This window comes from Protopterus annectens, chromosome 1.part0 (genome assembly GCF_019279795.1).
Source record: "Protopterus annectens isolate FY-2018-M chromosome 1.part0, PAN1.0, whole genome shotgun sequence".
NCBI classification, from domain to species: Eukaryota; Metazoa; Chordata; order Ceratodontiformes; family Protopteridae; genus Protopterus; species Protopterus annectens.
The window spans coordinates 605170684-605183954 of record NC_056725.1 but is presented as its reverse complement, the minus strand read 5'-3'; the positions used below and the strand labels follow the sequence as shown (position 1 = coordinate 605183954).

Here is a 13271-nt window from a genome sequence, read left to right as displayed (position 1 = left end):
ACTGTTAAGTATGATGCTCTAGACGTAAGCATCTAAGGGCAGTTTGAGCTGTATCTGATGCTAAATTTTATATGATGCTTTCTGTATGCTTATTTTCTTTGAGGGAGATTTTTTTTCCTTGAAATATAATTATGTTTGAGATAGTTTTATGTTAGATGGAAAATACATTCAAGAGGATTTTCATTTATGGCAAGAATATAGTATATAGAGTTCTCACTGAAATTGTCTAATCTCAAGTATTGTGCACAACTAGTTAATGTGTCTCCTTCAACAAGGCTTATGGAATTGATTCAGACATTTGTGGGTTTTTTTTTTTGCTGCTTGACTATGAGGCTATACCTTGCTTTGACGAACATATATAAAGTAGATGACAAACCTGACCAAATCAGTGCCATCACCTCACAGCATAACCCAGACATACTAACAAATACAGAATCCTAGATAAAAAAGACAGCCCACACTTACCACTTTTCACTTGTCCCACTCTTAAGATTACCACTTAGGAATAGAGAAGGGACCCAACTTCTCTTCACATCTCACCTAAATGTGCAACTCATAGCTCAAGCTAATCCCTTATCTAACTCCCTACCAATTTGGCTACTAGTCAGGATGCACACAAAACACAATAATTCACTCCATCTGAACAAAGCCTTCTCACCCTATCATCTGTAGATAAATTCAAAATCCATATATAAATCATTACATCCACTAAAGCAAACATACATAACCTCCTCGTACTTGGTGATTTTAGCTTGAATCTACTCAGCCCCATCCACAACAATGTTGTAAACCTGTTCACTGAGTACAACCTAAATTAACTTTTTCAACAACCCATATGCCTATATCTCAAATCCAGCGACCATTCCCTGTTAGATCTCACAGTTATTGAAGACACCTTATTTGTCTCTGATATTACCATCCAGCCACCATCTTTCAGTCTCTATTGCCCAATCAGCTTTCTCCTACATTTCCCGTACCAAAAGATTTCACCACAACTAATCTCATTTAGAGCCAAATCTGACTCTAACATCAGAAAAACTCAGCTGTATCCTCAATATCTTAGATTGGTCCAACATTCCGGACCCTAATAAAGACAATCTTTCAACAGAAGCATTCACCAAAACCCACAGACATATACTAGATGCATGTTTTCCACTAATATGTAGGCTATACAACCCCCCCCCCCCAAAAAAAAAAAAAAAGAATGACTGAAACTAATTAACTAAAATCATTATTAAAACTCAGTAATTAAGCCTAGCATTCATGGAAAACTAACCCAAATGCTGACACAAAGAAAAAAACATTATTCAACACAGGAACCTGCCAAAACAAGCTATTAGGAGACATAAAATCAAATTCATAAAATCAACAAAAACTCCCTAGTTAACATACCTAAACAATTCTGGAAGGAGCTCAACAAACTAATAGGCAGAAACAATCATGCATCCTATAATCACACATCACCCATGTTCCCTCCCTTAAAGTTCATCTCAGAATAAAACAACCTGCCTATAGCCCATGCCAACACCTCAGATCACCACACTACCCCTGAATCTTCCTCCTACATTCCTAAATTCTACTTTATAAAAATCAAAATGAAAGACATAGAGGAAATTCTTGAATAATTAAAATGTGATAGTCCTCCTGGAACAGATGATATCCATCCCTGTTTCATTTACTACTGTAGACAATATATCACAACTCCTGTGCAACACATTTACAGTCTGTGCCTAGCAAAAAACACTTTGCCAATTGTATGGAAATTGGCTACAGTATATCCACTCCCAAAAAAACCATCCTCACTATACTCACTCAGTACTGCCCCCACCATACTCGCTCAGTACTGCCCACTCTCCATCCTCCACACCCTTGGTAAAATTGTAGTGATGTCATCTACACCCAAATTATGTAAAACATTTGTAACTACATAACTACAACTTTTTGTCTTGCAAACAGCATTCATCATAGCACATCATGGCATGCTGTTATGCCACTGTGACATAGGCATCAGCCCTGATGCATGCAGTGGTTCCATAGTTATTTGCCAAATCTATCACTTCATTGTCAAAGTACAGTCTTCATGGTGCCCATTTGCCAAACTGTCAAGAAAGGTGCTCTATATGATTCTATACTTGCCTCACTCCTTTTATATATCTACATCAACAAACTACCCCTAGATCTCACTTACATTCCAGTCTTATTTTGTGCAGATTACATTGTGTTTTTCTGTTGAAATCAATCCATTGTAATACTACAGATTGATCACATTAATACTGCTTTAGAGGATTATAACTTATTTTAATAATCCAGGACTTTGGATAGATCAGTTTCTTATTTTCTCCATCCAATTAGACAACATAAGGAATAAATTAACCCATTTTGATTCTGGACCAACAAAATCTTCCCCTGCACTCTCAAAGACTTCCATAATAGCAATACGAAAAGGCATTTTACTCTCCCAGCTAGAATACAACCTTCCTTTAATTGCATATTCCTCAAAAGAGAAATTGCACACTCATTCAGAATTCACCAGTAAATCTGTGGGTTTATAATATTTTCACCAACACAGGAGCACCACTACAGAATTCTACATAAAGCAAAATTAATGCCAGTCAAACAAAGTACAGACCTTCTGCTCTGCTCACAAGGATTCAAGCTTCTACAAAACCAGACATTTTCCCATCTAACAGCCAAATTAATAAGAGGATCCTCATCCCACAGTCGTACGCAGTTCATCATCTACATTATAAACCTTAAAACTAAACTTCAATGTAAAGATCACTACTTCTCTGTACTAAGCCATAAACTTTGGGAATCTTTCCTATCCCATCTTAAACAAATATCCTCATACCCAACTTTCTCTTCCTAACTAAAAACACACTTCAACAAATGGCTAAATGTCAGTGTTGTAGCTCTGATGTCATAAGCTAATTAGACCGTGCACTTTTCTAGCCTCTTCTCTTCTATTCTATTCCTGATCTCTCAACTTAACCCTTTCATTATTTGGCTCGCTCAGAAGTTCCTGACTCTGTTGCACATAATTGTATGTATATATGTTGCAGATGAATGACCCATGTTCATAACAGTATCCATATGTTTGTATAATCTTAACTTTTGTCTTTTCAAATGTCACAGTTTAGTCTCTTTGAAATTAGCAAATTGCACCACTGCTTTTTAATATTCTCTTCCTGGCTGAGGCTGAAATTGCTCAGCTGTGATCAGCGCTCTACTCTGATTAACAAATTCAAATAAAGATGCACTTTGGATGTTATTAATACATATCCCCCAAGCCTTGTGAATCTTGCTTTGTGGTCCTTGCCAAAAAGGTTGGACAGTCTGATACCCCCTCAACTCAAAACTGAGAAGCAAAAAAAAAGGGTTTTCTCAAAGTTGGAGTTGAAGACAAAAAAACTGTAGGAAGCTGCTTGCTATTAAATCACAGTACACTGAGCATTTCAGATGTGACTGCAACTTTAGTATTGGCATTAATTTATGAGGCCAAATTGTCCTTGTGGCTTCATAAATCAATTCCTGGAACTGCATTCCCACACTTTTGGCACCTGCTGATTGCACCCACTAAGAGTTTGTGCCCAGGGTAGCTGCCACTTTCAGTTTGCCCCAGTTATGGCTCTGTAGTTTATCACAGAGCTGTAGCTGTTTCATCTAGCATCTGGTGCCATTCCCTGATATGGCACCCCTCAATTCCAAAATGAGATCTGGCCCTCAAGGAGCAAAAAAAAAGGGTCTATTCTCCCCCTGTCCTGGTGCTCATCAACTCTGATTTGAGGAACCAAGTAAAAGGTCTATTATCTGATCTGCATCCCTTTCAGCTCTCACTAAATAAATATAGACATTTGAATTTCAGACAACATATCCTTCAGAAAATGCATTCATACATGAAATCTGATATTCTACCAACTTCCAACAAAGTCTGCTTTTATCTGTAACAAACTGCTTGTTACAAAGTAACTAAATGTCCTCTTCATCTCCACCCTGGCTATGCTTCTGTCTCACCAACTAGGTCTGCTAAATTCACACACTGTCAAACTGAGAGTGAACAGACGTGTGAGTGTGGGGGAGGGGAGCCTGGCACAATACTTCTTATAAATAGGAATCATAGGAAGTTCAATGCTAAGGAATCTAGTGCCCATTACTGCTTGCCATTTCCACCCAAATACTATACCTCCCTTCTTGAAGAGGGCTATCACAGTTATGCATGGGGTGAATTTATGTATGGAAATCCAATTATCCAGGTCCTGTTTGAAGGAAGACAGTGTATCACACTGCTTTACCTGCATGGATAGTCTATTCCACAGGTGAGGGAAACACTGAGTAATGAGACAATCACTCCACCTTGTTGTACTGATTTGATGAAGTAGGTTTAGATATCATGATCTGGAATTTGTGAGACTGTTTGATTTGTAAAGGTACAAGAGATCCTGGACTACTGGGTCCCGATTGCTCAGAAGGCAAGACATATCTCCTCTGAGGCACCTATAAGACACAGAAAGGAGACAGTTCTCCTGTTTTTTTTTTTTTTTGGGGGGGGCGTAACTTGGGGATTTCAAGTCTATAATCATCTTTGATATATCTGGTGAGGTACATCTTGAAGGGGACGTTGTATTCTATAATTGGTTTGATACGTGCTGCATACAAGGAGACAATAACCTCTTTAGATATGAATAATGTTGCCTTAGCAATCAGCTGTGCCAGACGGAAGGATTTCCTGACACCTGTTGCTATATGGTGGTCAAAGGAGAGGCAATTATCAACCCAGGCCTACATTTTCATTTTGAAGTGAGGTATTGTCAATGCTGTATGAAGTATGCCGTATGCTAAGGGGTTATTTGTTTAAGAAATGTGACAGTATTGCATTTTTTTTTTATTTAATTTAAAACCATTTCGATACACTAGACATTTATAAGTGTAACTGCCCGCTGGAGGGCTTCTGCGTCGAAGGGGGATTTGATAGTTACTCCCATTTTGCAGTCATCAGAAATCTTGTTTAGTCATAGTTCTTAGGTTTTTAGTCTGTGGATTAGAGAAGTAAATACCAAGGAAAAGCAATCCCAGCAATGTGCCTTGTGAGACACCAGTGGTTATCTTCCTGTTCTTTAATGTTGTCCCCATCACACACTCTAATGTTGTCCCCATCACCCACTCCTTTTGGGTTCTTCCTTTTAACCAATTTGCTGTCTATCTTACAATATAACAATATATTTGTAATCCACATAGCTTATTTACTATGCTAGCACAAGGAATGGTATCAAGTACCTTAATCAGATTAAGGTAAGCTGTGTGAACGGTGTGTCAACAGCTTCTCAAAGAAATTAACCAGGTTTAGTAGACAGAATCTACCTTTTACAAAACTAAATTGCTGTGGATCTGGCCTGATGAGATTTTTAATGCTGATGTTAATCAAGTCTATTATAATGTGTTCCTTGGCCTTACAAATGAGACCTTTCAGGCTGATGAGGCTATAGCTTTTGTGGTCGGTAGAAGGGCCACCTTTATGGATTGGCATCTCCAGTGCTGTACACTATACCTTTGGGACTGAGCTTGTAGCCAGACTTTGGTTAATTAGCTTATTTAGATGTTCAACAAAAGCATGTTTGGTACTCTTTATCAAACAGCCTGATATGTTTTCTGGTCTCATGGTGGAAGTGTTGTCACTCTATTAAAACACTGTCAGTACGTATTTTTATGTATGATGGACTGTTTGAGAGATGGATAGTCATCTTGCTAGTGAAATTGGCACTAAATTTATTTGCCAGTTTATTGGCAAAGCATGCTGTGTCTGAGTAGGTTTTGTAATGTATTTGACTGACATTTCTATACATTTTATATTGGTACAAAACTCCTTGGTGAATCTATGTGCTGAGGCCATGTTGTTATAAGTGAATTATGAGACTTCATATATTTTGACAAGACTTGTGTGCTTGAAATCTTTGAATTCTGATGTATTGGTTTCGGAGGTTTAGATAACTTAAAGGAAAAAGTAACTGGCTTATCATCTGACTTAATCATTTAGGGAGTTTCTAGAGGAGTTGTGCACAACAATGCTACATTTGTAAGTAACAGGTCAAAAGTATTGTCTTCTAGTTGGCTAGTAATAATATGAGGCATTGAATTTGTACTTATTAGGTTTGAAACTTCTGAGCATATCTTCAATTTGTGGTGTAGGTACTCAAGTCAGTTGATGGGTAGTTAAAGTTTTCTGGGGACATGGAAAGGTTCCTGTAACAGACGATAACATGATAGCTGATTTTCTTGGTGTCATTTGGAGTTCAATAAGTTCAAGTTTGTATGTCTCTGGGAATCTGTCTAGAGGTGAGAAGGTCTCTGACCCATATGGATGTGCCACCACAGGTGCCATTGGGTCTGATGCTGTGGTAGACATGAAAGCCATGTATGAGGATAGCTTTCTGTGCATTTAAACTCAGTTGTAGGGCTTACACTTATATGGAAGCCCTCCAAATTCAGGAGTGCCTCAAGGTCAGGCAGCTTGTTGTTTAGATTTCTGGAATTGAGCCATGCCACCTTTATTTGATCATGGTTTGATACTGATATGTTTGCTATGTTGGAATGTTTATTAGCTGAACTCAAAAAAAGGTAGTATGGGAGGCAGCAAATGCTTTAACCAGCATGCAGGAGCATTTGAAAAGAGGTGCAAACTATCCTTTGTAAAGTAAGCAAGATGGTCAGTCATCTCATTCCTTGCTGATATTTACTGAAACCACATAGAATCACAGGAATTTTTTAGTCATTTGTTGAAGCCAGTCACCTTTTCTTTGTACCTCAGCATCATTCGTGAAAAAGGTCTGACTGTGACATGCATAGAGAGCTCAGACATGTCTCTCTGTGTCTTTCTTAGGATTTTTTGCTCCAAGTCATTTTCTCCTACATGCACATCTACCATGCCATAGTTATATATGTCTGGCAGAAAGGCCATGAGGGGCCTTGAAACATCTGACTCTGGCATCTGAAAGATAATTCACTATTACACTGTCATTGTCCAGCCTAGTGAGTGGGGAATCTGTTTGTCTCACTATAGAGTTACTAATCACTAAAACATTTTGTTTGTGGAGTGGACTGGAGTACTGGAATTGAGACTCTTTGTTTCATGGATATTTTTTGTTTAAGATGAGATGTTGCTTGTTGTGATGTTTGACTTTGATTTTTGATGAGACTTGATCCTTGTGGGTCTGTGTGGCATGCATTTTGTCTCAGGTTCAGGTGCTCAGCATGTGGTGTGTTAGTGCAATGCAAAGTCTTGTGTTTTTTTTTTTTTTTTTTTGAGAGTTACACCTCCATATCTCTTAAATATTTGTATCTCTCACAGAACTATTTTTGTTTAGTAAGAGTTCATCATCTATGTGCATAATGCAGTAGCTACACTGCTTTTTTATACTTAATGCTAAGAGGCTGGCAACTGAGAGGAAACAAGCTGGCCTTCCATATTGTTCATTGTGTAGTAAAACTTGAATTGATTTAGAAAGAGTTGCAGAGTTGAAATAAGATAGAGATTTATGCTCTATTGAAATAGCTATGAGGTGGATGGTACGGTTTCATATAAATGCATGACATGGATATATATATATATATATATATATATATATATATATATATATATATATATGTGTGTGTGTGTGTGTGTGTGTGTGTGTGATGGTGATAGCACTGCATAGGAACCTTGCTTAACATTAGTGCTTAGTTATTTGTTCCAGTTGTGGGCTACGTTGCCCAATGTAGAATAACTAGTGGCTGCTACAAGATACTCTAAGGTGCTGTGTGCACAGTTCTGCAGGTTATACAGCTGTGTGCAGATTGCTGCACCTGTACATTGCAGGAGTCTAATCATTGATTGAATTTGTGTGAGCTGGCCTGTATTAGGTAGAGTTACAACTGAAAGTGACTGCATCTATGGAGTGTGCATTATAGATCCCATGTGCTAAGTGCAGCTCCATGCAATATAAATGAAACAATCCAAAGGGCATATATAATGTGGCCAGTAGTCCTGTTTGTTAAAGTGTCATATTAGAAGCTGAGTGCTTTTAATATGCTGACATTTTCAGTACCCAACATTTTTCTTGTTAGGTGTTTGCCGATTACTACTTTTGAGTAGTGCTGTTTCTAGTGGTCCTGCTGTCATGTGAACAAATTGATGCTGTACAGTGAGTGCTTATCATACAGCATGTTTAATCTGATTCCTTCTGTAGCTTAGCTTTGATATCTCCATACACACACACACACACTTGTATTTCCAGTGGAAACAATACAGACATGAGATAAACAACACTGACTTATTTGGCCTCTGTATAATGAGTCACAAAAATGAAAATGGCAGTTATATTAATAGGTCACCATTGTCCAAGTATCCCTGCTCTAATTATTTCTCTTTAATTGTCTGTATAATTTTGCCTTTCTATATTTAGTTGCACATAATTTTTTATCATCTTTACATGTTATTGAATAACCCAGGATTAATTTTTAATTAGTTTTCTGGCAGTAATTTAACTTGCTGTAACACTGAAGTTACTACAAGAAATGTCTGTGTTCACTTCACAGCTTATACAGTTTAAATCCACGAAACATGATTTCTGAACATCACTAGTCTGTGGCATGGCATCGCTTTGTCAAGGCGTGTAAGGCTGGGTTCCCTAAGGATACTGTGCTCACTGACCTCCAGTGTTCAAATGAGGGAGTGTCCCAACACTGTCCCCTTACATACGCACGAAAATTTTTTATTAGTTGAAATTGATGGGTGTGCCTTCTTTGAAGGTTGGGCGTCGGGCTGGCACCTTGGCACCGTAGAAATCCACTGCCAATCATTACCGGACCAGAGTTCCGCTGTGGCGACCCCTAACCAGAAAAGCAGAAAGATATTAGTTAGTTGAACTTGATGTATGTCAGGAGAGTTTTGCCTATATAATTTGCCTGACCGGCTGCTGTTTAGTCAGAGTGAATCTAATGCTGGAAAGAAAGACTCTTTCCCCTCATACAAGTACTGAAGTAAGTAGTTCTGCCTGCTTACACCTGACTGGTGCTGTAAGCTAGATGAGATTAAAATGAGTGCAACTTGTATACATATGTGCCTGTGTGGAGATAGCTTGTAATAACTCAATATGCTAATTTGACTTCCCCTTACCTTTAGAACCACTCTTATTTGACAAAAAAAAAAAAATCAGGAAACTTGGAGAGTAGCCCAGTAGCAGTACATGTCACAATATCTTTTAACCAGAGAGTTTGAATGAAATAGTGTAGTAAAGCAACCCAATGGTCTGCAACTTACCTAAATCGGTACATAGTTTTTTTCTGTTTTGGAAGGCAGTTGTCACAGGTAAATTCCTGTTTAAGAAAGCTTCTGCCTTTCCCTCTTAAGTTTGGCACCCTCACCTATATGTAGTCAGATTCTTGCTCGTCTATTTGAGTAGATATTCCTCAGGTTATTGCTGTATTTTGCTTTTCTTTCTTTCTTGGTACGTTACAAACAAGGAATTCCAGTCCTTCCTCCTCTTGCAAGCTCATATTCATACATCCTTTAGGTTGGGTAAGTAATAGAAAAGGTTTCATAGTGCTGTAAAGTAGCTTTTTCTATGGAGGTGTGGGCATTTTTATTATGATGTTTAATTTTGTTTAGTCAAATGAGTACTTACTCAGCACCTGCAGTGCCTCACAAGTTATACAGTAGTAGTATAATATTGCCATGCATACAATTTCCATTATATAGCTATCTTCTCAAATACATTACAGCCTAAGGGAACTTAACTATTGGTCATTAGTACAACTTTTGCAGTACAGTGTGGAGACGTTTTTCTTCTTGCTTTTTCCATCAGTGCCTGTCAGCCACCAGTCTCTTGCACACATTGGTCTTGAACTCACTAACAATCCCCCCACCATCACCCCTGCATGGGAAATCCATAGCATTAACTGAAGGGAGATGTCATCTGAGTTGCCACAAATGAGTTTTGCTCTTTCCTACATCTCTTCTGTGCAAGTCATCATATCAGAGAGTACCTTGTCCCACTGGCATAAGGGTCTGAATTTATTATCTCAAGGTTACTTTTGCCAGGAGTGTACCCTAATTCTCCTCAGACCAGGGAACTGTGTAGCATTCCCACTTCATCAATTTTTCATCTTAGATGCTGGACATTTCAGTTTTATCCCTAACCATGATGGCTGACTTGGCTTTTACATCACAATATTGTGCCCACTCCTTCAATGTGCTTGTGCTCACCTCAATTTCACATTTATTGAGGTAAGAGGGTTGCATTTAACATTTATCAAGGCAAAAGATATACATTTATGAAGTGTTAGCCAATGTTAGACCATTAGTTGAGAAAAGAAGATTGTATTTTGAACTTGCTGTTATGCTTACTGTATACCTGCATATAATGTCTTCTGCTCCCTTTCGTCTTGCTAAACCTTTCTGTAGTACAGTTTTTATGGTACTCTTTGATCTTTGATGGTGACTTCTGCCCCCTTCTTGTTCTTGAAAATCAGTGAACTCCTGTAATTTATCTGAATTTATCTTTCCCCTTAAGTTACCTGCCCTCATGTCTTTTGCAGGTTCTTAAAGGATGCTGTGCATTTTCTTCCCTCTTTTGGTTGAATGAATTTTTATCCAAAAACTGGTGCTGCCTCAATGTCACCTGGTAGCGCAGAAAGACACTAAGATGCAGGAAATTCAGCCCAGTTACAGTCCCCCCCCCTTACTGTCATTGTAATGGTTGTCCCAGTGCCTCAAGTCCTTCGGTGGTTCTAGAGGCACACCAGTTCACCCCTGGTTCAATGCCAAATGTTGCTGGGGCAATGTGGGGGGAGTCATGCTATTCATCTTCTAGCTGTCTTTTTTTTAGGTATGACCTACTTGCTTTCCCTACCCTCCCTTCCTTGCACTGGTTGACAAAAGTCCAAAGGAAGATCTCTTTGGACCACACCTCCCCTCAGGAAGCATCATTGACAAACACCTTTCCCCCCAGGGTGGTCATACCCATTCTTCCCTTTCATTCTGTCAACTATTTGAGCTGCTAATTGAACCCAGATCGACTGGGCCATAGTCAGGGCTTTATCTTCCGATGCCACCATAGCATTCCAGCTCACTTTTAATGCAATGCATAAGACTGCCTCCTCATGCTGTTATTGAAGCAAGAGATAATGTCTGCTTCCTTATAATGGGTACTTTCAGCTAGATGAGCTTAGATTGTGAGTCTGATCAATATATGCACCCACCTATGTGGAGATGGTTTGAAATAATTCTCTCAAAATGCTGTCTTGGCTCTGGACAAAAAAAAAAAAAAAAAAAAAATAGGGGAAACTGGAGTGCAACGTTGGTAATACAAGTTACTGTAGGCTGTGCTGTTGAGGCCAGAAAAAGGTTAAAACATGGCATGTCTACAGCTACTGGGGTTTTGCTTTACTGCTCTGGATTTACCTTTCCCTTATGTACCCATAAACTGTCTTTCAGCTTTTCCCGGTTAAGGGTCGCCACAGTGGAACTCCAGTCCGCTAAGGCAGTGAGTTTTTACGGTGTCGAGTTGCCAGCCAGGTGCCCACCCTTCAAGGAAGGCACACCCACACATGCACGCACCTACCTGCATGTCTTTAAATTCACTCGATCGTGGGGAAGACATGCATACTCTGCACAGAAGGCGCTCCAGCCGAGAATCTAATCGGAGAGCCTCTTGATGTGAGATGACAATGCTAACTGATGCACCACTGCGGCCTCTATGCACCCATAAAGACTTAAAATCAAAAAGTTATTGGCATTCCGAAGCAATGTAGCTAAAATAAGGTATGTCCTTAAGACATCACTTGCATATATCCCACAGGTTTCTACTGCAAAAGGTTTAAGATATTATACAGTGAAGATCCTAGCTTGGCTGGTTGTTTTTCGCAGTCTTATGGACATCAAGCTTGATGTACTGAAAAGGTCATAAAAAGGCCAAAATATGACATGTCTACAGCTATTGAGTTTGGCTTTATTGGCTTGAATGTACCCATAAAGACGTAAAAAGTCATGGAGATTCGGAAGCCATGTAGCTAAAACATAGGTATGTCCTTAAGAGATAATTTGCATATATCCCATGAGCATCTGCTACAGGGTGTTTGAGGTACTACACAGTGAAGAGCCTGACTTACTTGGCTGAGGTTTTTACTGATTGCTTTGTCTGTGTGACCTTTTTACCATTTTTTTGTTATTTGGGATATCTTGCAGGGGCCATAATGTTTATGCTCATTAGACTTGGTTTGGAGCTCGTCTAAACAAACAATCTGCTTATTCTGAAAAATGCCACAACAAAAAAACTAAGGATGTTATGGTGCTTTAAATGCAATACTATATGCTGGTGATGGGCTGGGTGATTGCCATTATTTTTTGTATTGGTTGTAATGATTTAACAGGCTGAACTAATGAAGATAAATACAGATTCATCTGCTTTATTCAGTCTGTTACTTTCCATAGCATCAGTGGACATTCTTCCTTCTCTTGAGTATTTTAGTCTTTAATTTATGGTCCAAGCATGCCTGTCAACAATAATGATTTTCTAGGTATTTTCTCGATTTTATTCTTTTTTAACCTTACTTCCCAGATTTCCAAATTGGCCTACTTTTCCAAAATTTATACAGTTGGTGCTGTAAATGCATTCCAGTAATGAAATACATTAAAAACAACTGTCTTGGTTAAAAAAAGGAATAATAATAATGATAAAAAAAAAATTCTGGAAACTCTTTTAGCAGTTTTTTTTCTTAAGACTTCAGGTACTGCATTGGAGCTCAGGAAACCAGCTGAGTTGTGCTTAGGCTTTGATAAGTACTACACTTATTTCTTGAGAAAACACATAATCAGCATGTTATTGGGTCTGTAAGCCATTAATTGTTGATAAAGACAGCTTGAGGTTCCATAATCTGAGGTGTGTGTGTGCGTGTGCATGATTGTGTGTGTGTGTGTGTGTGTGTGTGTGTGTGTGTGTGTGTGTGTGTGCACTCATGCAAACATGCATATATGTGCTGTTTATTCCATAACTTGGTTCAATGGCTTCATGTACATTACCTGTGTGCTACTCGTTTTGCTGCTGTGCTTAACAACTTGCAGGAGGTATATGGGTTAGTTTCCTTTTTTTCATTTCTTATTTGTATCTTGGCAGTATGCAACTAGATATCTGTGAGCAGTGGTAGCAGTATACACTGAAATAGCAACATTGAATTCACATATGCTTTTTTTGTTACACCAGTCATGGAGAGAGTTTATGTAGCAACACATTTAAATAATG

The 13271-nt window shown here is 38.6% G+C and overlaps 1 protein-coding gene across 1 annotated transcript in view; it reads left to right on the top strand.

The window, feature by feature from the left end:
* Positions 1-13271, top strand: part of HHAT (hedgehog acyltransferase) — a 3149942-nt gene that overhangs the window by 1627077 nt on the left and 1509594 nt on the right. The window lies entirely within an intron of this gene.